Source organism: Cylas formicarius, unplaced genomic scaffold (genome assembly GCF_029955315.1).
Source record: "Cylas formicarius isolate icCylForm1 unplaced genomic scaffold, icCylForm1.1 PGA_scaffold_1__22_contigs__length_36826433, whole genome shotgun sequence".
Taxonomy (NCBI): Eukaryota; Metazoa; Arthropoda; class Insecta; order Coleoptera; family Brentidae; genus Cylas; species Cylas formicarius.
Window position 1 is genome coordinate 15,815,171 of NW_026844264.1, and position 23,910 is coordinate 15,839,080.

Here is a 23,910-nt window from a genome sequence, read left to right on the forward strand (position 1 = left end):
GTAGTTAATTGTTTCTACTAATAATAACTCGAACACTGTTTCGACCAGAAATATGGATGTTTACCCTATTTGGGAACCCCGAAACGTATTATTTTAAAATTATTGCACCAAAACAAGCAAAATCCCATTGCGCGACAATTTATTGTCGAAAAACCCAGACCGTGCGTGAATTTCGGACTATATGGGAGATTCCCCGCTGAGCCCCATTAATTGTTAAATAGTCAAATACAGACGGCGTTGTTACTGCAGCGTGTACCGAACCTGTGAATTTACTAACTGAATTTCTATTGTTTTTTTTTTCAATTTTGTATCCGAAATATTATAGCCCATCCTAGATTACGTTTGTGCGGACAACTGAATCAACTTACTTATATCGCTGTAAACAGTTTCACAAAGAGGCAAGGATTTCATGTAAATATAAATGTAAATTTGGTAAATATTTTTTATATAATAATATATCCACATAACATGACTGTAGAATTAACTTTTGAAAAGCTTGTCTATACCTTTAATCTAGATGTCCCAACCACCAGGAAGTATTTTGATCTGTCAACCAAAGCTAACCATCTATAAGTGACCCAACTCTCATTCGTCCTCATATATGTTTTAAGTTTCAATGCTTAAAGTCGAAGTACCTTTATAAATGTGAAGCTTTTATATTTTCGATAGTTTTTTAATTATTTCAGAAAGTAGGTGGTCTCGAAAAAAATTTAGTTTAAAATAGTTTACAACATTTTTACCCAATCCTCTGAAACAATCGTTACTCCCAATTACTTGCAAAACCCTCAAATAACTTGAAAACCAGTAATTTTTTGACCTTAGGCAAGAAACATTTTTTAGTGCAAAAAACTATTTTTTTTTGCGGAAAAAATTAAGAATATTCCATTAAAAAACCTTTACGGTCAAAATAATAACGATACGAGCAAAAGTATCTTGAATTAAATTTCATGTAGGTATCTTAAATAAAAATATTTGTTTGAATGAAGCAGGCATTTTCGGACACATAAACAAAGCTAACATTATTTTTTAGTATTCTATATACTTAACGTTACCTTAATTTTTCATTCTACTTAAAATTAGTTTATAACATTGAGGCAAATGTATTTTAGCCCGATCGATTTTCATATAATCCAAAATTTTATAATTTTCATTAAAAAAAAAATTATCAGAGTTTCCGCTTTATTATACCCTGTATACACACCTTCAGTGTTTTTTGTGGGAAATGAAATTAATGAAATGACATTCCAAATCGGCGTAATCTAACGAATTGTTTTCGAAACTTTGTAAGTGCTTAAGTTGCACGTTCAAACCTAACCAAAACGAAAACGCTGTCCGCAATTACAGTAATTGCGGACAGTGACCAACCAACACGGTCCAATGGCGCCGAAACAGAGAGATTACCTGACGCGTGCATTTCCACTGATATTAAAGGCGCTGCTTTGGCCGATTGCAATTTTCATTTGGTTTTAATGGAATATATACTTGGATATATATCTATATATACACATATAAAATAAATCGTGCGCTTTCGACAAAATTAAAATAATTTAATAAAGCTGCCGTAAGTTCGATCTAATTATATATTAATCAGCCTTTGTTTAACAATCGAACCATCATTGTTTAGGAATACCAGCGAAAATTGTAATGAAAAGTATTTATTCCGCTAAATAAAACGTTACGTGATAGACTAGAAACGTTAAGCCATACAGGAAGTGTACTGAAATAATTATTTTGTTTATTGTCCATTGAATTTGTTTATATTATGCCTGAAAAAAATTAAGTTTATTGAAAAGCGATGCCATCCTGGGTTATCATCCCATCTCACGCCACATACAATATGATAATCTTGTAACACTAGAAAGAATAAATGCAATTAATGCAAGAATCCGAATTTTTGCCCAGAACCTTCAAAATTTAAGTTCTATAAACGTTCTCTCCATAAAATAATAAAAAAAAATCTTATAAAGCTTCTGGATTCCTTCTGCGTCGATTTTTGTTGAGTCAACGTTTCATCAATCATCCTGTTGGTTTCTTCAGAGCTTGACTGAAACTGTTTCGAAGTAGCCAAGAGGATGATTGGCGAAACGTTAGCAAGTTCGACTCAACAAAAACCGACGCAGGAGGAATCCAGTTTTATAAAAAGTATTACAGTAGCCTGTGAAAGTTTCTTTGAAAAATTAAGAAAAAGTTCAAAAGTTTGAACATGCCCCTTACATTACTTACTTAGATGATTTTTAAATAATTTTATAACCTATTATGTAATTTTTGAGAACAAACCCTTAAGTTTTCTCGTAAATAAAGGAATCTGGAAGTGTTTCAAAATTGTTCTGGAGGTTAGATTTTTTTTTCAGAATATCCTCTGCTTATCAGGAACTTTCGAAATACGTGACGCGGTCGAAGATTTTATGAAATATTGGAATTGCTATTGCCATTTCATATTCTTTGCAAAATTATAATTGTGACGACCTTAAACCGAAACTCCCCGCGAAGCTTAACCGTTGTGTTTCGCCCACGAACGAATCCGAATCCAAATTCATTAAATTTAAAATTACGTTTCTAATTTGCAGACATCGGAGCGTGAAAAGCAACCGCACTCGTGTAATAAACGTAATACAAAATACAAGATAAAAGCCGGCAGCAGCCCTTTAATATACGCCCTCACCCCCCACATTGCAAATCTACCGTGCGTATTTCAAATCACTGATCGGAAACCCGGCAATTAGTAAAATTAAGCAGGTAATTTATGTTAATTAAAAACTTTGATCACATCTGCCCCAGTAATTGTAATCCTTGTAATCAAAGATCAAATATTCTTTAAATTTATCCAGAATTAAATGGCCCGCACTTTTAAACACGAAACATATGAAATTACTGAATGAAATCTTCGATTTATACAGTGTGTTGCCTAGCCTCTTACGTAAAATTGAACGTAAAAGATTTAAATTTTAAAATAAAAATTAATGCCGAGAGAGACCCGGGCAAGCTGTAGAAGCTTAGAATTTAATTATTTGCGGTTTTGTTAGGAAAGATACTAAACAATATTTATTTATTTAAGTATGGATTTATGTTTAAATCTAAAATAAAACTACAAATTATTTTTATTACCTACTTAAATTACTTAAAATTATTCACATAATATATCAGTATCACTATCGCTATCATCGCCTGTTCTACATTATTTGCAATATGGATCTACGATTGTTCTGCTTTTCTATATTTTTAACAGAATTTGCCCAACTTTGTGGAGGGATGTTAAAAACTTCGGTTTCAGTTGGTGCCAAACATGTTCAACTATGATCACTTTCATCTACACTCGAGAAAATGTCTGCATCGCTTCTTTTTTTCCTCGCTGAAATGGGATTATTCACAATTTTCCATACAGTTGATGTTGGAATTGTCGTCAATGGGGCCGTTTCTTCTAAAGATGCTTGCTTGCTGGCACCACGTTCAATGAGAGTCAAATAAACATTGGTTATAACTTCCTTAGTCTCAATAGAATAGTGTTTTCTACTCGCATATATTTCGCATAATTCGCACACGATTCCACACATGCTGTATTACACACAAAATAAGAATGACTACTAATAAACTTAAACTAAGTAGTATACCAAACCAAGGTAGGATAAAATTATTTTCAATTATGAACCACAATTTTACCTGAATTTAAATTCGGAAACTTTAGGTAATAATCTTGTTGCATTGCATGTTAATGACCACCCTTGGATAATCCCATTCCAAAAGGAATTGGTCACTTTCTCATATCTATGAACTGACATTAGATATGTTACAGTTAAGTGACTGTCTAAATGGAATTAATTACTAGATGAAATAGCATTTATCCGACTTTGTTGTTAATTGGGTTGAATTATCAATAGCATTGGCGCCTGCCGAAGTTAAAAAGAATGATATTTTTTATTTAATTATACGAATTATTTTCCAAACTTCTTCCTAAATCGAAAGGTTGAAGAATTCTGACTCAATGCTAAAACGAAACCCCGTTTTATTTTCGAAAAAAATTGTACATTTCTGAAAAAAAGAATGATAATGACCCTTCAATTTCAATGAGAATTTAATTTTAAGCACTTATGATAATGTGGTAAAATACACATACACACAATATAGAAGATAGAGACATATATAAAACAGAAAAATATTTTAGAAAATGAAGTTTGTTCAATGTGAGTAGTAATACAAGTGGAGTACAGTAAGAAGGGTATAATTACAGTAAAAGAGTACAAGTATCGACGTTGAAATATTACAAATATTTGTAAAGTGGAGAATATAATATGTTGGGGAGTAGATTGATAAGTGTTCCACGCAAAAGAAAACCTGGAATAAGTATACTTAAGTATACAATACAAGTATACTTACTTATTGCAGGTCTACTTACTGCAGACACAAAGCAATTTAGAATGGTTGTTTGTAAAGTATTCAATGCGTTAGCCGAAACATTTTATCTTTTCGCAGAAAGTCCATAATCTAAACAAATATTTCTTGACTCCTAATCAATGTGCAAAGGAGCCTTTATTTGAAACTCAATTAAAAAATATGGTTAACTTAATTAAAGCAAATTTAGTAACCACCGAAGGACTTTGGAAAATTCCACTACTCCAAAAAATCCCAAGTATCAGAATACGTTAGCAATGTTCAATTTTACATATAATTTGGTCGGATACATCTCGAATAAATCGTTTATACGATCATAAAGTTTATTTATAACACGGCTTTCTCGAAGTCAGTTGTTAAAGTCGCATTGCACAACTCCCGATAGCAATCCAATCAAATTTAGCTGGTCTATTTGTGTCTCCGTTTGTCCGGGACTATCCAATAAACAACTAACTGCGGCGAGACGAGATACTTCACCATGCGAAGTATCGATTTCTTCTTGTGCGAACGTACGCCTTTGTGGTCAGTGGCGGTCGCACAGAATATTCCTCGAAAGGAAAATTAGTAGTTGGTTGCTCCATTTCACTATCAATTGATAGGATATTGTAAGGAGTATTTTGTCTGGGTGCTTGGAGATAGTTCTGTAATTATGTTCAGTTTCACTTAACAGTTGTGATATCATAATATGTGGAAGTTCTGATTTTTTTTAAGTCCAATCCAAGGTTAATTTGCACATTTTACACTCTGCGAAACACAAATATATCAGCAAGAAGAAAACGCATCAACAGATACACTGGAAAATTTGGAATAAAATCATGATTTAGATTAGAAGTGTGCGAGTGCATAAGAAGCTTAGTTAATAGCTTAATAGAAGTAGAAATGAAAATATCTGGTAAACTATTTTTTTTTGCATAATGGATCTATGTTGTAATCAATTGCAAATACGTTCTGGGATCACATCCTTAAAGCAATACTTCAGTTTCCACTTATTCAACTATATTTTTATTTGTATTGGGGTTTCATGTAATGATAAACTTTTTTTGTTTTGTTGGTTGGCCCATAATAATTTAATATTCGTCTAACTATACTTTTTGGGATGAGAAATACTTTCTGTCTACGTTATTGAAAAAGTAATAAAAAGAAGTGCAAAGATTCGCTTTAAATATTCAAAAGCTTGCCCCTAAAAAAGTGAAAACTTTTTTCCTATTTTAAATATTTGATCAGTGGGATCGGGTCGGGGGTTTGTAATGCGATTGAGGCACTTCAATGTGGAAAATTAGAAGTGACACGGTAGAAACTTTAGCATGTTTGTTTTGCATCTTGAAAATTCAATCGCTGTGAAATTTTCAGGGTACACCGGTTTACCAAAAGGAGTGAAAGAGTTTACAAAAAATCAGATTCTCAAACGAAGACATCAAGAAAAGAAACATAACAAATTTTGGACTCTTAACCATATCCTTAAAGAATAAACTTGAATAAAACATGGAACCAAGTACTGCCCTTATAAAAAAATCACACACTGAGGAAAATTAACTCAAAACATGTTGACTAATTTTACTATATAAATTTCATTTTGTTCAAGTGACTCCAAAAGCAAAAGGTACCTTATATTGTCTTTCATCTAGCTAGCTCGCTAGCTAGATGAAAGACATAAAACCACCCGAGATTCTTGGGTGGTTTTATGAGTTCAAGCACCAAGTTAAGTGAAGCTTGCATTCGTGTGTATAACGAAATTTAAGTTGTCACATCCTAAAGCTCTCCAACAATTAGCTGCCGTATGCATTTAGCACTCGGTTAGCGGTTATAAAAAATATTCTCCAAATACGCATTCGGAATATAAAGAAATACAGTATTCGAAATTCGTCGACCTTGTTTGACATAAATTAAATTTGGGTATGTTTTTCGTTGCGGAAAATTCGCATTTCCCATGGGAAACGCGTCGCTTTTTCGACTTCCAAAATTAAATTAGAATCGTGGCAAAATTTATCCGAATTCTTATTTATCGGTGCATACATACGGAATTTGCGCTCCTCATCCATTTTTTCTCATCTGAGGATGGTTTTAAATTAAGCTAAATTCTTTTGGAATTAAGTCCAGGCTAAGTTAAGTTGCATTTTATTGAATCAGCGGCGTTCTGTGAAAGTCGAAGGAATAAATTGCATTCGCTTTGCCGAGTCCCGAACGACGAAAATTTGTTTACCGACTGTGGATTCTTTCATTGCCAACCGCGCATGTTAATGTAACAAGGTTCTTCTCAATTTTTAGTTAAATTTCATGCAATCAAAAAGAGCCCATTTTTAGTTGGTTCGTTTATTTCAAAGGCAATCCTTCTTTCACTTCTTTCAACTTTCAACGATATTAGATAATAATCTCTCTAGATGCATGCAAATTTGATCCAATGATATTTAGTAAACATAAATTAATTTATGTCAAAGAGTGTCTGGCGCATTAAAACAAAAACAAAACCTTGTACCTGAACTATATTAGATATGCTGATTGTTAAAAATTTTGAAGTCCCGAAAAGAATGAATAAGGATGTAAGTACTATGAATCCGAAAGAAATAAAGTTTTTATTTATTTATTTACTTATTTATTACAACGGCTGAGCCAATTTACAAAGAAAAAGTAACAATCTGAATATAATATAAATAGCAATATGACAAAACAACAACTTAGATAACAAGCTTTTTAAATAACCATGTAAAACATATAAAAACACAAAAACAGGAAGAAACAACTATAATCAACCACTTGTTTTAATTTTGTCTTAAATAGTCGGAGACCGCCAGCAAAGGGATCAAGTGAGCAACTTTTAAATAACCTCAAGGTTCGAGTTAAAGGAGAAAAATAACCATAATTGGCATGATGAAATGGAATACAAAACATTGGGCTCTGACGTCCTTGATATATGTTAAAATCAATGGACTGGAGGAGAGTCGGACAGTTATACATACCGTTCAAAATTTTATAAAACGTCAAGATATCGGAGTAGGTTCTTCTAATTTAAAGATATTTATACCCGCTGTATATGCTAGGGACCTCAGAAATGCCCTCTGAACAGTCTCCAATCTATCAATGTGACATCTGTAATGTGGAGACCAGACTACTGATGCATACTCCAGTGTAGATCTAACTAAGGAGCAATGAAGGGTTTTAAAACAGTCGGATGGGAGCAGTGTTCTATTACGGGTAATAAAACCAAGACCTCTCATGTCCTTGTTAACAATATCCTCTAGCTGATCCAAAAAGGTCAGTTTACTGTCAAAGATGACTCCAAGGTCCCTAACTTTAGTGACACACTCTATCGTTGTATTGTTAATAATATATCTATTTTGAAGGGTGTTAGTTAAGCGAGAAAAAGTAATACTATAACACTTTCCAACATTTCGATCCAGACTATTTTCTCTGCACCACGAACTGACATTATTAGATTATTAGATATTCGATCTCTTATAAACAAATTAAAGAAGACTGAACCTATTTGTGAACCCTGAGGTACACCTGAGCGCACCACAATTTCGCTGGAAATATAATTGTTGATTCGGACCTCCTGTCTACGCCCTGTTAAAAAGCTGTGACAAAATCCAATCAGAGTACCACCCAGTCCCATGTCCCGAAACTTACGAACAAGATGCTCATCAAAATTCAAATAGTACAAAATTTTACCTTTGACAGAATCCAACAGTATACATACCTAGGGAAGTAGGATATTGAGAAAGTACGCTGATCAATGGAGATTGTAACCACAAGTCAGTTATGTGTGCGAGAACTAGTGCAGTAGGAAATTTCAAATATCCAGCTTCAGAAAGAATTGATCTGTTGGTTGGTGGATCTGGTTGTAAAGAACATCATTAAAAATTGGGTGGATGAAGTAACTAATATGGCGAAGTATGGGTAAAGAAAGAGTACTATGCTGCCTTCTGAAATTAATTATTAAGGGTGTATATAAGAAAAACATTGACAGGCAAAGAAAATCTTGACTCACGAATTTACGCAAGTGTCGTGGGTCTATAACAGCGTAAAAGGAATTAGCAAAATTAGAAGAGGAATACAGACAAGGTAGTTCCATATTTTCGTCCCAACTTTCACACATCCCTTTGATTATTTCCCATCAACTCCCATTTACTGAAATCAATCAATCAAACAGGAATGGTTGCGAAAATTGTATTTAGACTGTACTATTAGTCGATACATGTAATAAGAAATTGTTGACATTATTACTTAGTTTTCCTAACTGTTTGTGCGTTTAGTTAACGGGCACTTTGTGCAATCATTTTAATCGTTTATTATTATTATAATGAATAATATTTATAATAATAAAAATAATATGTTTATTATCCCACATATTTAGAATACAATCAGTGTATTATGGATTTCGTCAAGTAGGTCAAAATTAAGCACATCATATAGATCCGGCAAATAAGGCAGAAAACTACATTGAAAATGTATATAAAAAAAGCGACAACAATAACAACATAAAGTGACTACAAAAATTAATAAGTTTAAATTATAAAAAATTAGTTTGGATTTAAGAACGTTTATATTACTACTGTTTTTAGCTCTGGGGAAAGTTTATTGTAGACTCTAACACCGGTGTTCGTAAAATATTTTTTTGAAAATTCTAGTCTATTTAGTCTTTGTTACGCTTATTATAGTCGTGAAAATTTCCGTTTTTTGTAAGTTATTTTTGTTTTTATACATCCATAAACCAACTTCTAATATGTATATACACGCTAAAAGCAGTATTTTAAAGTTTTAAAAATTATTATTGCACTATAAAACTTAGTGATCCTAGCCGTATTTCGCAGTCCTAGTTTTGTACCTATAATGATGTCCAAGGGTCCCGAGAGTGACAACAGAACAGAACTTACTGTTTAATGTTCAGTGTTAATTAAAATTATAGTTACTTTCCAACAGTTGTTGTTGTTGAAACGGCTAGTTTTTCCGAATGTATTGCTGAGAAACGGATTAGTAAAACGGCACTTTCTAAAAATAAGAAAATTATTATTATGTTCAAAGTCCAAACTCAAGATTTGGTGTTGATAACACACTTGAAATGTATTCGCCAATATGCCGAGGATAAATGGCGCGCAAGAAAAAACTGTAATAAATGATGATGAAGGAATAATACACTTGTTTTATAAAAAAAAAAGAAATACCTAAGCTGGTGAAGGAAGGATATATCGTTGGTAAACCATGGCAAGATAAAAATTTAAAAGCGCGATGCAATCTTTCATGGAAGGTAGGTCCCCTGGAAAAAAATGGGTAGTAGTAAGAATGGATTTGTTAGTGGAAACTAACTACAGGAGGCTGGACTGGAGGCTATCATGAAGGCATGAATGCAGATGTTTTTAAAGACTACTTCCGTGAAATGCTAGATCTTATGCCTCCCGAGATTTTTATTGTCATGGATAATGCAGTTCCACTCAAGAAAATTGAAAAAAATACCCACATCAAAGGATTTCTCACAATGAGGTATATGGCGAACATGTTATTCAAATAGAAGAAATCATGTGGGACGTTGATAATATGCTATAAAATATTGTGGAGTCCTATTATTTCTGTGGACCCCAACGACTATTGTTCATCTGACTACTCGAAACATGATGACTAAAGGTTAGAAATGAAGTTGGATTGTGTATTTTTAATAATAATGTTTATTACAATTTATCTATTCTCATTTTTATATATTTGATCTTAGAATAATTAATATCTGCTCATCTCTATATATTTATTATTTTAATAAACTACCCGTAGTAACGCCGGTATTACATCACTTTCATTCAACAAATTCGTATAATTTAGGAACTATTAGCGTGTAAGTGTGTAGGCAATTTTTCTGAACGTGACTATATAACCCTTAGGTTCTGCACCCTATTCAGTGATCCCCGTCATTGCAAATATATATTTTAATACTCCTCGCATCACAAAACGAAATAAAACAACTCCTGAGTTCGTAGGGATCCACAAATATAATACATACAACTTCAAATGTTACGAAATGAAAAACATTAAAGAACATTTTTGTTGAGAATTGTATAGACTTAAGGAAATGTTAAGAAAATTTAAATATAGAAATAATAGCATTTTCTTCACGGCGGTATCGCCTACCGTTGCATTTTTTCTGAACTTAATTTCAGGTAAATGTAAATTAGCAAGAGAAACACATTTTCCATTCTAAAATTTGCTTCAATTTTTTTATCGCGGCGTTACTTTTTCAGTTTAGAGACAGTTCACTGATCCTATTACAGAATATAAACAACGGAAGTGTGAGGTTAGCTGCGAACACAAAATATTTACAAAACAATAACCTCGCTTAATAAAATTATCGCGTTACGAGTTGTCTGTAGCGGCAACCGGTAAAACTGTATAGTCTGCGGAATTATACAACCATTCAAAATTCGCCAGACTTCAAAAGATTCTTCGCCGAACGGACCGTATTTTGTCATCGACTTTAACACAATTATAAGTTCAAGGCGGCGGCCTGAAATTCGCCTCGCCCAGCGACGTCGCATCTTCTTTCGCGTTTGCCTCGTCCTTTCGTCGTTCCCAACTTAAATTATTTATCTGCCTCTTCGCGACATTAGCTTAGCTGTGACCGGAATACTGAAAAGAAACTTCAACTTTCGGATAAGTTCGTCTTACCTGCGACAAACTTAAATAAAGTCGAGTTGGGCGCGGGGGTTCTTATTATTCCTGAGAGGTCTTCTTTAAGTCCTGATAAATTACATTTTGTTAATATTTGTTTCGCGTTAGTGCTGCGGCATGTCTTTTGTAGTTGACGCTCGTTTGTCTACGGATGACGGATCGCGACGGTATGGAACGGGCTAGAACTATTGCGTAATGCGATGCCCGTTACGCCCGGAATTTCCAGTAATTGTTTTCGTATTAATTAACACCACCCGCGATTCCCGATTATCGCATTCCATTTCGATATAAGCAATTTCGAAACAGATTTTCCTTTTTTTTTGGTTGGAAAAACGTTTGTAATGAATGTATAGCGAATTTAATGAAATCTGAGCATATTTCTGGGAATACTGCAGAAAAAATGAAGAACTAAATGGAATATCGTCAGATTGATGAACATGTCAGCCCATGTTGATTGTTATTGGTTGCAGAGTTTTGAAATTACGCAAGCGCAGTAGCTTCAGAAGTGTATTGTAGGTATAGACAAGCCGTCTTTATTCCCAGCAGTCAAATTATTATCGAACTATCAAATCTATTTCGATATGAGCAATTTCGAAACAGATTTTCTTTTTTTTTTGGGTGAAAAAGTGTTTGTAATGAATGTAGAGTGAGTGAGTACCGTCGGATTGATGAACATATTAGCTACCATGTTGATTGTTGTCGGTGTAAGACGCATATATTTTTTTAAGCTACCCTTTAATATAAGTAATCAGATGTGAGCCAGATGTTTTCTTAAAAAACCGCATTTCTCGCCCCTCGCTCTGTCAGAATATCGATTAGTAGAAGGGCTTCATTTAAAATAAACATAGTTTTGGGGTGCAGTAACATTTTAAGAAATATCTTTTCGGCATTTCTTGGTTAACCGTGCATTCGAGTGTTGCGGGCTGTGTTTGAGTTACGTGAAATTGCGAAGACTTAAAGGTGAGTGTTCTCACGAGTACAGTAGTTGCATTTCATGATGTTTTCATTTTATTGGCCAAAATACCAAAGTACCAAATGATTTATTTATTGATCGTTTTCATTTTTAATTTATAAAATATACCCAAGGAATTTGGTTAAATATTAGTGTGTTCTCTCTTTGAACTATTTTAAATGTTGTTCCTTTGTTGTTTGAAAGTCGGGGCTACTGTCGAGTGTCTCGGCCCTTCCGAATATTGTGGTTTATTGCACTGTCGCGTGTCTCTGCCCTTCAGTGCCGGTGTGATTATTTTCGACAGGATACTTCGCGTGTCTCTGCCCTTAGTATCCATTGCACGATCGGAATAATCAGCACTAGTGATTGAAAAAGGTACTATGCGTATCTCTGCCCTTAGTACCAATATACTGTCGCATGTCTCTGAACTTCAGTATATTAGGACCTGTTGTTTATTGCACTGTCGCGTGTCTCTGCCCTTCAGTGACGGTGTGATTATTTGCGACAGGATACTTCGCATGTCTCTGCCCTTAGTATCCATTGCACGATCGGAATAATCAGCACTAGTGATTGAAAAAGGTACTATGCGTATCTCTGCCCTTAGTACCAATATACTGTCGCATGTCTCTGAACTTCAGTATATTATGACCTCTTGTTTATTGCACTGTCGCGTGTCTCTGCCCTTCGGTGCCGGTGTGGTTATTTGCGACAGGATACTTCGCGTGTTTCTGCCCTTAGTATCCATTGCACGATCGGAATAACCAGCACTAGAGATTAACATACATAGATACTATGTATGTTCTGCCCTTAGTACCATTCTGAACCCAGTTCCATATTTTATGCAAGATATATCTGTTATCTATGATGTCTGGTGATATTAAGTAATATTTAGTTTGCTTCATGAATCTTAATAATCTTTGGTACTCAGGATATTTTTTTTAGTTTCAGATGCGAACCATGTTACTTCGCTGATGGCCTGTTCACCGTGCGTTTAGACCAAAAGAAAAAGCTTAGAAATTACTCATTAAAATAAATAAATATATGTATTATACATTTTCAACTTCAAATTTTATTGTTCTGGTTACCTCATCTTACATCGGTTGCAGAGTTTTGAAATTACTCACGCATGCGCAGTCGCTTCAAAAGTGTATTATAGGCATAGGCAAGCCGTTTTTATTGCCAGGAGTCAATTTCGAAACAGATTTTCCTTTTTTCTTGGGGTGAAAAAACGATTGTAATTAATATTTAGTGATGACATAAGTATGAATAAGTATGAATTTAATGAGATTTGGGCATATTGCACGGAAAACTGCAGAAAAAATGAACATCTACACGGAATACCGTCGGATGGATGAAATGTCAGCGACCATGTTGATTGTTATCGCATTACCCACACAGGCGCAGTCGCTTCAAAAGTGTATTATAGCCAGGGGCAAACCGTTTTTATTCCCAGGAGTCAATTTATTATCGAACTATCCAATATATTTCCAAATAAGCAATTTCGAAGCAGATTTTCCTTTTTTTCGGTGGAAGAACGTTTGTAATGAATGCATAGTGATGTAGTGATGTATACATTTAATGAGATCTAGGCATATTGCACGGAATATTCTAGAAAAAATGAACATCTACCGGGAATACCGTTGGATTGATGAACATGTCAGCGACCATGTTGATTGCTATTGGTTGCAGAGTTTTGAAATCACTCACGCATGCGCAGTCGCATCAAAAATGGATTATAAGTATAGTCAAACCATATTTGTTTTCAGGAGTCAATTTATTTATTATCGAACTATCAAATCTATTTCGAAATAAGCAATTTCGAAACCGATTTTCATTTTTTGGGTGGAAAAACGTTTGTAATGAATGTATGGGCATATTATACCGAATACTCCAGACAAAATGAACATCTAAACGTATACTGTCGGATTGATGAACATGTCAGCGATCACGTTGATTGTTATTGGTTGCAGAATTTTGAAATTACTCACGCATGCGCATTTGCTTCAAAAGTGTATTATAGTCATGGGCAAGCCGTCTTTATTCGCAGGAGTCAATTTATTATCGAACTATCAAATTTATTCAATTATTATTGAAGTATGAAGAAGAATGAAACTACTCCATACTCTTAGTATGTTGGAAAAACAAACTCAATCAGCCTCCAGACCAATGATAGATTAAAGTGATCAGGAGGTGCCAAAAAAGTAAAGCGGCGACATGGAATATGCCACCTTTGTTTGCTGCTAGGAAACTTAATAACCTAATTCATGAAATGGAGAGAATGAAGGTCGACTTTTTCTGGATCAGCGATCAGAGCAGGAGCAGGCAGGAACCATCGCGAGTTATTAGAGGAAAACCTTCAGAAATCAGTAAAAAACTTTATTCACTATCAGGCAGGAATTCTAAAAAAACAACATTTTGAAATTGTATTTTTTGATATTTTGAAATTATTTATACCACATTTTTAAAATGTTCGTTTTTACCAGATATTTTAATTTGCTGCATTTTCAGATAAGCTTTTCGCCTAGAAAAAAAATCTGGTTTGTTATAATACAAGTAAAACAAAATAAACTACTCGTTATAGTGACGTATCATATGGAAGATATAATATTTAGATATACATATCTCCATTACACCGGGTAACCTAGCGACAGCTAGCCGCGTGGCAAAACTTACTCTTTGTATAAACCAGACACTATCTCAGTGGCACAAACGAAAATTATTGTACGTTTCGCTATAATAGGATGTAATTGTAATGGGCTAAAACTGGCAACTCTCGGCGAGGCGAGGCCATTGTGTATTTCCCTAAATGAATCTTTGACAAAACTAGTTAAATTTAAAATTGCAATTTAGTGTTGCCGGCAGATACGCTTTGGTGAATTGTGTTCAGAGAGCAGACCTTGTTAAAAATATTCCGCGATTTGTTAAGTTTTAATTAGAGCCCCTTCTATGGAAAATTTGAAAACGCTGCCTTTTTCGTGAGCTAAATTATGTTTTTTTTCGTCCAAAATTATACTTGTTGAGAACAAAGGAACCAATTTTTAACGAATAAAAATAATTTTTATCCGTTTGCATTTCCTATTTATAAAGGTCCATGAATAGCAACTGCAATTTTTGTTCAAGTAGAAATAACTGTTACTTCTTCGAAATTAATTTAATTGTCATAAATGAAAAAATGCTGCAATATACAGAGAAAGATGTCGATTATTTGACCCTATAAACTCATTAAAACACGGCACGGGAGTAAATAACCAATTATACGCTTCCATTTTTTGCCCCACATTTGGGAATATTTGCTTGGAAAAAGCCCACTTCGCGCACCCTTGAGTTGAATTTTAATCAGTTTTGCTAACGATAAAACAAATTATTTCATTGATATTTGTTGGTTTTGTTTTAATTTTGAAAGTTTTACTTCAATCAAACCGGTTTAAAAGTGTTTTGCGGAAAACAATAAGAACAGAATTCAATTTGTTAAGATTTCGCAAATGTGAGGAGAGATGGGTGAGCATTAAGTGAATGCTTCGTATTGCAAATTAAATTTCCAGTTATTATTAATGGTTGGGAAAATATGAAAAATTCCAGCGACTTTCGGGGCCGCGTTGATTAATGGACGCGGTAAATACTGACGACTGGCAACATTTTGCGGGTATTTTTATGTACAAAGAACGTGTCAACACACATAATATGTCAGCAAAAAAGTCTCTTTCTGACCAAGGAATAAATAGAAAAATGAAAAAGATGAATTATGGGATTGGTCCGGTTAGTTTTTGTATATACGTTCTTATTTCGCTGTCCGGCGATTTCGTAAAGATTTAATAAAAATGTTGACACATACAACGGAAAAGGTTTTAACGCGCTATATACGATGAGATTTCCGTTTCCGCGAAAATACAAAACATTCCGCTTCGTTTATCTTTGTCGCCCGAGCATTATTGAAAATGCTCAATTTATGGTTTTACTTTTACTTATTCTTCCACGGTTTTGTTAAAATGACATTATATGTTGGGGAATGGGGACAGCGTAGCTACACGTCAGTGCCCTCCACTCTTGCAGTCAAGTCACGGACATGTATGATGCCAATGATGTTTGTTGTACGACTTTGATTTCGAACATTTATCAAAAATAAACAATCAAGCAAGTCGATTTTGAGGACAGCGCATCCTTTGTGCCCATTGTATATGTATAATTGCAGATGCTACAAGCTACAGCTTTCTACTATGATATGAACAAAATTAAATGGGACAAACTCTATTATATGAATGATAGTGATAGCAAAATTGAGTTTCTTACTACGAATTTGGTTAAAATATTCGAGCGTTCCGTGAGACTGAATAAGCCTCGTGCTCCTTGGCTTATATTGGCAAATATTTCTATAGCGGGATAGAGCATTTCAAAACTATAATCTGAATGAATCAGTTTCAAATTGAATACCTATAAGAATTTTTTGCATTATCTTCGTAGAGGCATGAAAAAGCGGTGTATCTTAAGTTTGTCGAGGATCAGGATGCGTCCACTATGTGGAAACGTTTGAAATCAGAACAAATTCCCACTGAGACAGACATACATACGGATTCCGAATAAACCAGTTCGCTTCCCTACAGCTGACAAAATAAAGTCAGCTATCTATAGTCTTAAATCAAATGCGAGTTGATGGAAATTCACTTTTCATGCTAAAACTGAGTTAACCCATAATACTTAACCATATAACCCATGATAATCGTTACTTTCCAGCCCGCTGGAAGACAGCTGTTATGTGTCCGATTTCTAAAGTAAGTTTTCCTGAATCGCTTAATGATCTTAGATCGATTATCTTACTACCTGTGTCGCGCAAGGTTCTGGAGAGCATAGTCTAGTTACAGTTCCTTGAATTTGTTAAAAATAATGACATCCTATTTGTTTTTCAACCGGGTTTCTGTCCGGGACACAGTACTGCAACAGTTTTATTGAATGTTCAGGGTGTAGATGACTTGCGACCATACAAATTCTACTCGATTTTTCTCGAGCTCCTGATTATGTGGATCATTCACTTTTATGCGCTAAATTGCAATACTTTGGACTATCTGATGGTCCACTGGCATTCTTTTGCAACTACTTGCAAAATAAAAGACAAGTTGTCAGGACGACAGCTGGTGTGTCGAAAGTTGGCAAAGTCGTATCAGGGTTGCCTCAAGGATCAATCTTGAGGTCGCTATTATTCGTACTGTATATATTTTATTTGGGTACTGCGCTGCAGTTTTTCCCATCTCAGTCATATGCTGACAATACTTAGCTTGTTTATATTTTTAATCTGTTTTAATTTGATGAGGTTGAAGCAGATATCAATTTCGACATGAAGCAGGTTGTTACTTATATTGAGAGAGATGTTTCAAGGTTTAATGCGGCTAAAACTTAGGTACTACTCTTTGTTCGAGGCTCTGCAATGCACTTCCTGAAAAGACACTTCCATCTTAAGATAAACGAGGCACCCTTGTCGTTTGCTACCAAGGCCAAATATTTAGGAGTATAGGTAAACGTATCATTCAGATTTAGTGAGCACATTCATTCGTATTGTTTTACCAATGTTTAACACTCCTTCAGTACCTATTCGTTGTGTATGTGTATTATGGAGAATACGCTAAATGTGCCTTAAGACAGAACATTAAAGGCGTGCTATTAGGTACATAAAGTGCTGCTTGAGTTTTTGGTGTTTTAATTAATAACAGAATTATTTCTATAATTACATATTATCTTTTTCTTTTGTTTATATATATTTTTTATTACACGTTCTCTTATTATAAATTGTATTGTTAAAAAGGTGTATAACATAGATTAATTGTGTTGGGTTAATGTTGACTAGCTGACTTAGTCAGCTAGGCTTCGGCCTTTGAGATTTTAGTATTGTATACTATATCAATTATGTATATTATGTAGTTCAATTCTCAATTCAACTGAATAATTCTTCAACACAATGAATTACCCAAAACCTGAGGATGAAAGATACCCAGGAAGGCCGTGGAGTTCTGGTATACCATGAATGAGACCTCTACTTGTGTGACCTATATCAAGGAACAAGATCTAGAGTTAAAACAAGTTATGGTTTAACAATAGGATTTACGGTTACCAAAGGCCTTAAACAAGGTTCTTGCATGTCACCAACGCAATTTAAAATTAATTTGGAAAATGCACTGAAGATTTCGAAGCGCAAGTGCAAGAATATGGAAATACCAATGGATGACAAGTATACAGTTTACACTCTATATCATCGCGGATGATCAAGAATTTGACAAGATTACATGTGCATTGGAGAACAACGACAAGATCTACGGCTGGCAACAATGCATACCATTAAACACTACAGTGGATACAAATATTTGGGAATGAAAATCGACAAACGCCGGACTCCAAGGAAGAAAACCAATTTCCATGTTGGACAATATACTCTGGGATAAAAATATAAGTCTAAATAACTAAAAAAGAATAGAAGTCACTGGAGAAGAGGTGCCGGAAATTCTAGAAAAGACAGAATATCAAACGATACGATAAGAGAGAGCATGCCACAATATTGAATCCCAAAAAAAAATTTAGATTGGAACCCTCAAAGAAAAAGAAAATGAGGCAGACCACGCAAGAGCTGGGGATAGGGAATCGATAGTGAAAATCGGGAAAGAGGCCTACAGGACGACATGTGGGTAGATAGAGAGTTATGGAGATTTGGAATCGGAAGACATAGAACCTTGTAACCCGATATATATATATATATATATATATATATATATATATATATATATATATATATATATATATATATATATATATATATATATATATATGATGATAAATGAATAAAGGATGTATTGAAGGTGTTAAAATTGCATCAATGCTGCTTCAGGAGCTGTCAGCAGACCCTATATATGTCAGACAGCTGTAATACTGTAACCATGATATGGACACCTGATTCATAGTGGCCTGGGGAAAACGAAAAACGAAAAGGGGTAGAGACGTTAATGCAATGCAATGCAACTTAAATGCAATCGGCGCCTAGAGAGCAGAGGAAACGGTCTATGCCCGAGGATGGGAAGAATTGGATACCCAAAACTAGGAGTTGACATCCTGGAACTTGAAAATAAGTACCGCCCCAAAAAATAACGAACTTCATACGACGGCTGTACATAATGGGTGTTTATTAATCGGCGTAACCGCAGTAAGAATTCACTCCAATCTTTCTCCCGTGGCTTCGTCATAATCAAATGGCGGTTGCTTCCATAAGGTATTCACAGGACTGGGTGATTTTCCCCGGGCAGGAATTTACGAAACCAAAAAGCAAAAAATGTCCGCCAAGTGTCGCTTTGTGTTCTGTTTTCTTTATCTCAAATTTCGAAATGTTTTTGGATTTCATCGCGCACTGGTCGGATGGCAAAAAGACCTATTGTGGCTGTTCGCGAGCGTAATGCACTACCCGAGTAGTTAAAAATTAATTACATAATTTTAACCCTCAAAATCAAAACGTGAAAAATTATCTAAATCAATTGCTACAAAACAGAACAAACAAAAATAAATAGAAGTGGAACGGAGCAAAGTTAGAAATATGAAATGTGTAGTAGTGAACTTCATATTGTCTGTTGAAATTTAATACTGGTTTTTATTTAAAACTGTTTATATTATTATTTAATAATCCAACAATGCTAGACTGGATTCAAAGAACTGCACACTGATACGTACTTTTAGAGAGTAAGGAAAATGTTTTAATTTAACAAGATAAATATAAGAAGATAGCAAGAACAAAGCTCTAAAATTGCTCTATCCCCATTGGCCCATCTTAATACAAAGCAAAAAGTTGCGTGATGAAAAATTACTACTATGGAACAAGAAGATAATTTCACTGACTAGTGTTTTTTCACACTGTCGTTACAGCAAATTGCCCACAATCAAATTAATACAAATTTAATTTACACCCCCCACCCCCCAAAATGTTAGTGTCACGACGGTGAAAAACACTGATCCGTCCGACAATATTTTTCCACTGCACTTAAAGAGCGATTTGTAATATTACTGCCATATTGCCCTTAGAATTGAAAATTTTATATACCATAAAGGAACTGTAAAACTAGAAAACACATAAAGGCATATTGGTTACCGTTCTATGGGAAACGGAAAAGTAGTCTCCAAATTTGGAGCTCTCTATATGTTTATGGATGTTATTTACTGGATTGCCGGGTATATTGCCCGACTAATAAAAGAAGATATGACGATATAGAGTGCAGGAGAATACTTTTAATAAATACCATTTTGACGTTCAAATAATTGAGGACAATGCATTTATATGCCTGCAACAATATGAAAAACCAAACTAGTGGAAACAATTATTAGCCAACTAAAGTAATTAAAACATCAAAAACAAAATTAAAAAGGAAACATAAAACTCTTATTGCCTTTCACTTTTCATTGTCGATACAGCATAGTAGTATTAAAATCTTGTTTATAATAGAAAAAAAAATAGATAATCGTTATTTTTAAAATTAAACTTCTAATTATCTGCTGGATCAATTTTCCAAAAATCGTGGACGTCAATTCCTAGCTCGATCACGCAATATCCAGCAAAGATTGGTTCATTAAACTTTGACGGCACAGATGCGACTTGCCGATGATATTGTTCAAAGTCGCTGAAAATAAGTAATTTGTGTCCAATTCCAAGTATTTCGTTCCATTATAACTAATTCCGGTTTGTTCCGGGAAGTTTCCAAACAGGTTCTACGACTGCATGTCTGCTCCGGTAAAACTTGTCCAATAACACAGGATATCTCCGATTAATGCCATCAAGTTTTAAGTTTGAAAGTTTAAAAGATATCGGATAGCATTATTTACCTTCGCTGGTTCTTAATAAAAACGGCATTAGGAGAAAATTAATAAAGTTGTCTTCGAATTTTTACATCTACAACTCGCCAAGATGTTCGATTAAAAAGCTTTAACTAAGTTTTGATCGCTTTTTCTGAAAATAAAATTTCCGATGTACACGACGATGCAACGCCGGAATTTCTTGTCTCTCTCCGCATCGCCGGAAAAAACTTCAGCGAAAGAATCCATTTAATTCTATTTGCCAGGCAGAGGGAATAATCGCCGGCAAAACTAAATGTGTTTAGTTGAATTGAGTAAAAGCGACGCTTTTTAGGTTCGGACAGCTTTTAGCGTTCCCATTCAATACCACAAATGTAACTTTTTATTTTGTGGTTTTGGTTTGAGTTAAGCAGTTACGTATTTAGGTTTGCGAGAGGATTCACTTACACTCGATAGACAAATCATGGTGGATTTTTGTTATAAAAGTTATTTTTCTACTCCCGTCGGTAAAATACATACTAAAATAACATACCGATCTAGCGTGCGGAATACGTCACTTTACCACGTGACTAAAAAAGTTTACATTTGCAGGATTTTACCCCACGGATTTGGGAGCAATCGGATGTTTTGGGAGATATTTCCTACGCCTTGCATTTTGACGTTTGTCAATTCTGACGGTCATGTCAGTGAATGTATTCGTGTTGTTTTGTGAAAATGTACCCAAAAACTAACGGTGGTAGAAAAAGTATAGTATGCAACACGTTCGGTAAAATTTTTAAGTCCCTGCTACTGAACGTATTTGTAAACAAGAACCTATTGTAGTGTTAGTAGACAAAATAATAAGGCCGCTGAAACAGTTTTTTTCTACTCCCTTCTGTAAAATACCTAATTATCCACCGATCTAGCGTCCGGGAAGCGTCACTATCACGTGAGTTTCGTGTGCCAGGGATCCGAGCTCTTCGGACATTTCCGCGATATTACTGCGCGGGTTTGGGAGCAATCGGATGTTTTCGGATATTTCCCACGCTTTGAATTTTGACGTTTGTCAATTCTGACGGTCATGTCACAGAATGTATTCGTGTTTTGCAAAAATGTACCCAAAAAGTAACGGTCGTAGAAATAGTATAGTATGCAACACGTTCGGTAAACTTTTAAAGTCACTCGTTTATTAAAAACTCGCTCCGCTCGTGCATAATATGCTATTACATCTTTTAGGAAAATTTTATCTTCTTTTTCAGGTTTGGAACTTCTAGCTTCACTGAGAGAATAAAGAGGTGTGTTCTTAAAAAACAATTTTTAAAAATTGGGTTTAACGCTTTTGGTTTTTAGCAATTTCACTTATTGTCGTGTAAAATGTATTGTTCAGACAGATCAACTAAGTGTACAGAAAGTACAGAAATCCTGCTTTGCTTATGGGATTCAGAAATACCAACGCCACACTCATTAGTGTTTTTCCACACTATCGTAACAGCCAATTGCCCACAGTATTTAGCAAATGAAATAACCTATAAGACTAAGATTCATAACTTAAACTTAAGAGCCCGTGAGTTACTCCCCCGCATTACTTCAGTACGAAACGTTCAATTAAATCAGCTAGAAAGAAGATTTAAGAAGTATTATTCATTGCTTCTCGATTCATTATAATATAAGTTTGATTGATTCCAATAATTTGTTTAAGAATTAGCCAGATACAAAATTTTGCTAGAAATGCTATAACTTGTAATTTTTTGGTGCAAATCATGGTGGATTTTTGTTTGTAGAAGTTGTTTATATCTTTTAACAAAATTTTAACTTCTTCAGGTTTGGAAGTTCTAGCTTCACTGAAAGAATAAAGTATCGTGTTCTTAAAAAACAATTTGTTGAAATTGGGTTTAAGGATAACTAAGTTTAGCATCCGAACAGAAGCGAAAAGAAAAAAGGGATTGAAAATGAAAAACGATTCAAAGTTTTCAAAGTTTTATAAGTGACGGCATTTGTTGTGTCACAATCCTGACTGACCTACAATTTTTGTTATTATAATAATATTTTGCATCTGTATAACGAAATTTTATATTCTAGGAAACCCTCTCGGACACTATTAGGGGAAATTAGGTCAACTAAGTTTACTCTAACCCAGATGTTAATTGAAATGTCAACAAGTCCGTTGATAAAATGATACGGGGAACTTCGTTGAGTAAGATCAAAATTACGCAGTCGGTATAGCCCTAGGTAGAAAACTAATCACTTGAACTGTCAAAGATATAAGTTAAATGGAGAGTACGTCATCAATATTCATTCCAATCAGAAGAAGCTGTAATTATTCTCCATTATCAGTCATCGAAAAAGCCATGTGATAATCGTATGCTTGTTTGAAAGTTGTAGACAACGATTTGTTAAAACTGCCCGTTTTAGAATTACTCCCTTGATAGCGGTTGGACATACAAACCAGCCGAAACGTTACAAATTCTAGTTTTACAACACTTAAACTACTTAAACCATTGCAGGACAAAAAGTAAGCAAGTCAATCAGAAGAAACCAGCAGAAATATTTAATGTTTAAACAAAAGTCGAAGAAAAGTTGATTCTTTCTATTTTAAGTAGTGAATATATCAAATATATCAAATTTTTTTGAGCGAATAAAATAATATCAAAGCATAATTTTCTTTTAAACTCCATACGCACGCCTTTTTTGTATTTATGGTCATTATTTTTGAATGAATAATAATGGACATACACATAATGGACATAATTTGACCTAAAATCGAGTGGCCCTATCTGCAATCTCAACACTTGAGTTAGCATAAATTATGCACTATGTTGGTCGATCTGTATATCTTAAATACGCAAATATTAGTGTTAGTTGTCTTTCCAACTGCTTTTTCTCTTTTTGGAACCAGTGGAATTGTTATTACTCATCTTCTCAGAATAAATGCATATATTTTGAAGCTAAATTAGATATTATTTTTAATTTTGATTCTGGTTCAAATGATAATTTCATAATGAAATCTCTTAAATATTGTCTTTTGACCAATTAATTGAGCAGACCTTATTTTCCATAGCCTCAATTATTTCAAATAAATAGTGCTGCGATATTTAAGAATGTGCAAAATATAAAAAAGTTGCCCCGTTTGACGGTAC

The 23,910-nt window shown here is 34.3% G+C and overlaps 1 protein-coding gene and 1 long non-coding RNA gene across 4 annotated transcripts in view; one reads left to right on the forward strand and one right to left on the reverse strand.

Moving 5' to 3' along the window:
• Positions 1 to 23,910, reverse strand: part of LOC132697019 (uncharacterized) — a 286,016-nt gene that overhangs the window by 102,903 nt on the left and 159,203 nt on the right. The gene's annotated exons all lie outside the window — the stretch shown is intronic.
• LOC132697443 (uncharacterized) overlaps positions 1 to 23,910 on the forward strand; it is a 35,875-nt gene that overhangs the window by 1,482 nt on the left and 10,483 nt on the right. The window lies entirely within an intron of this gene.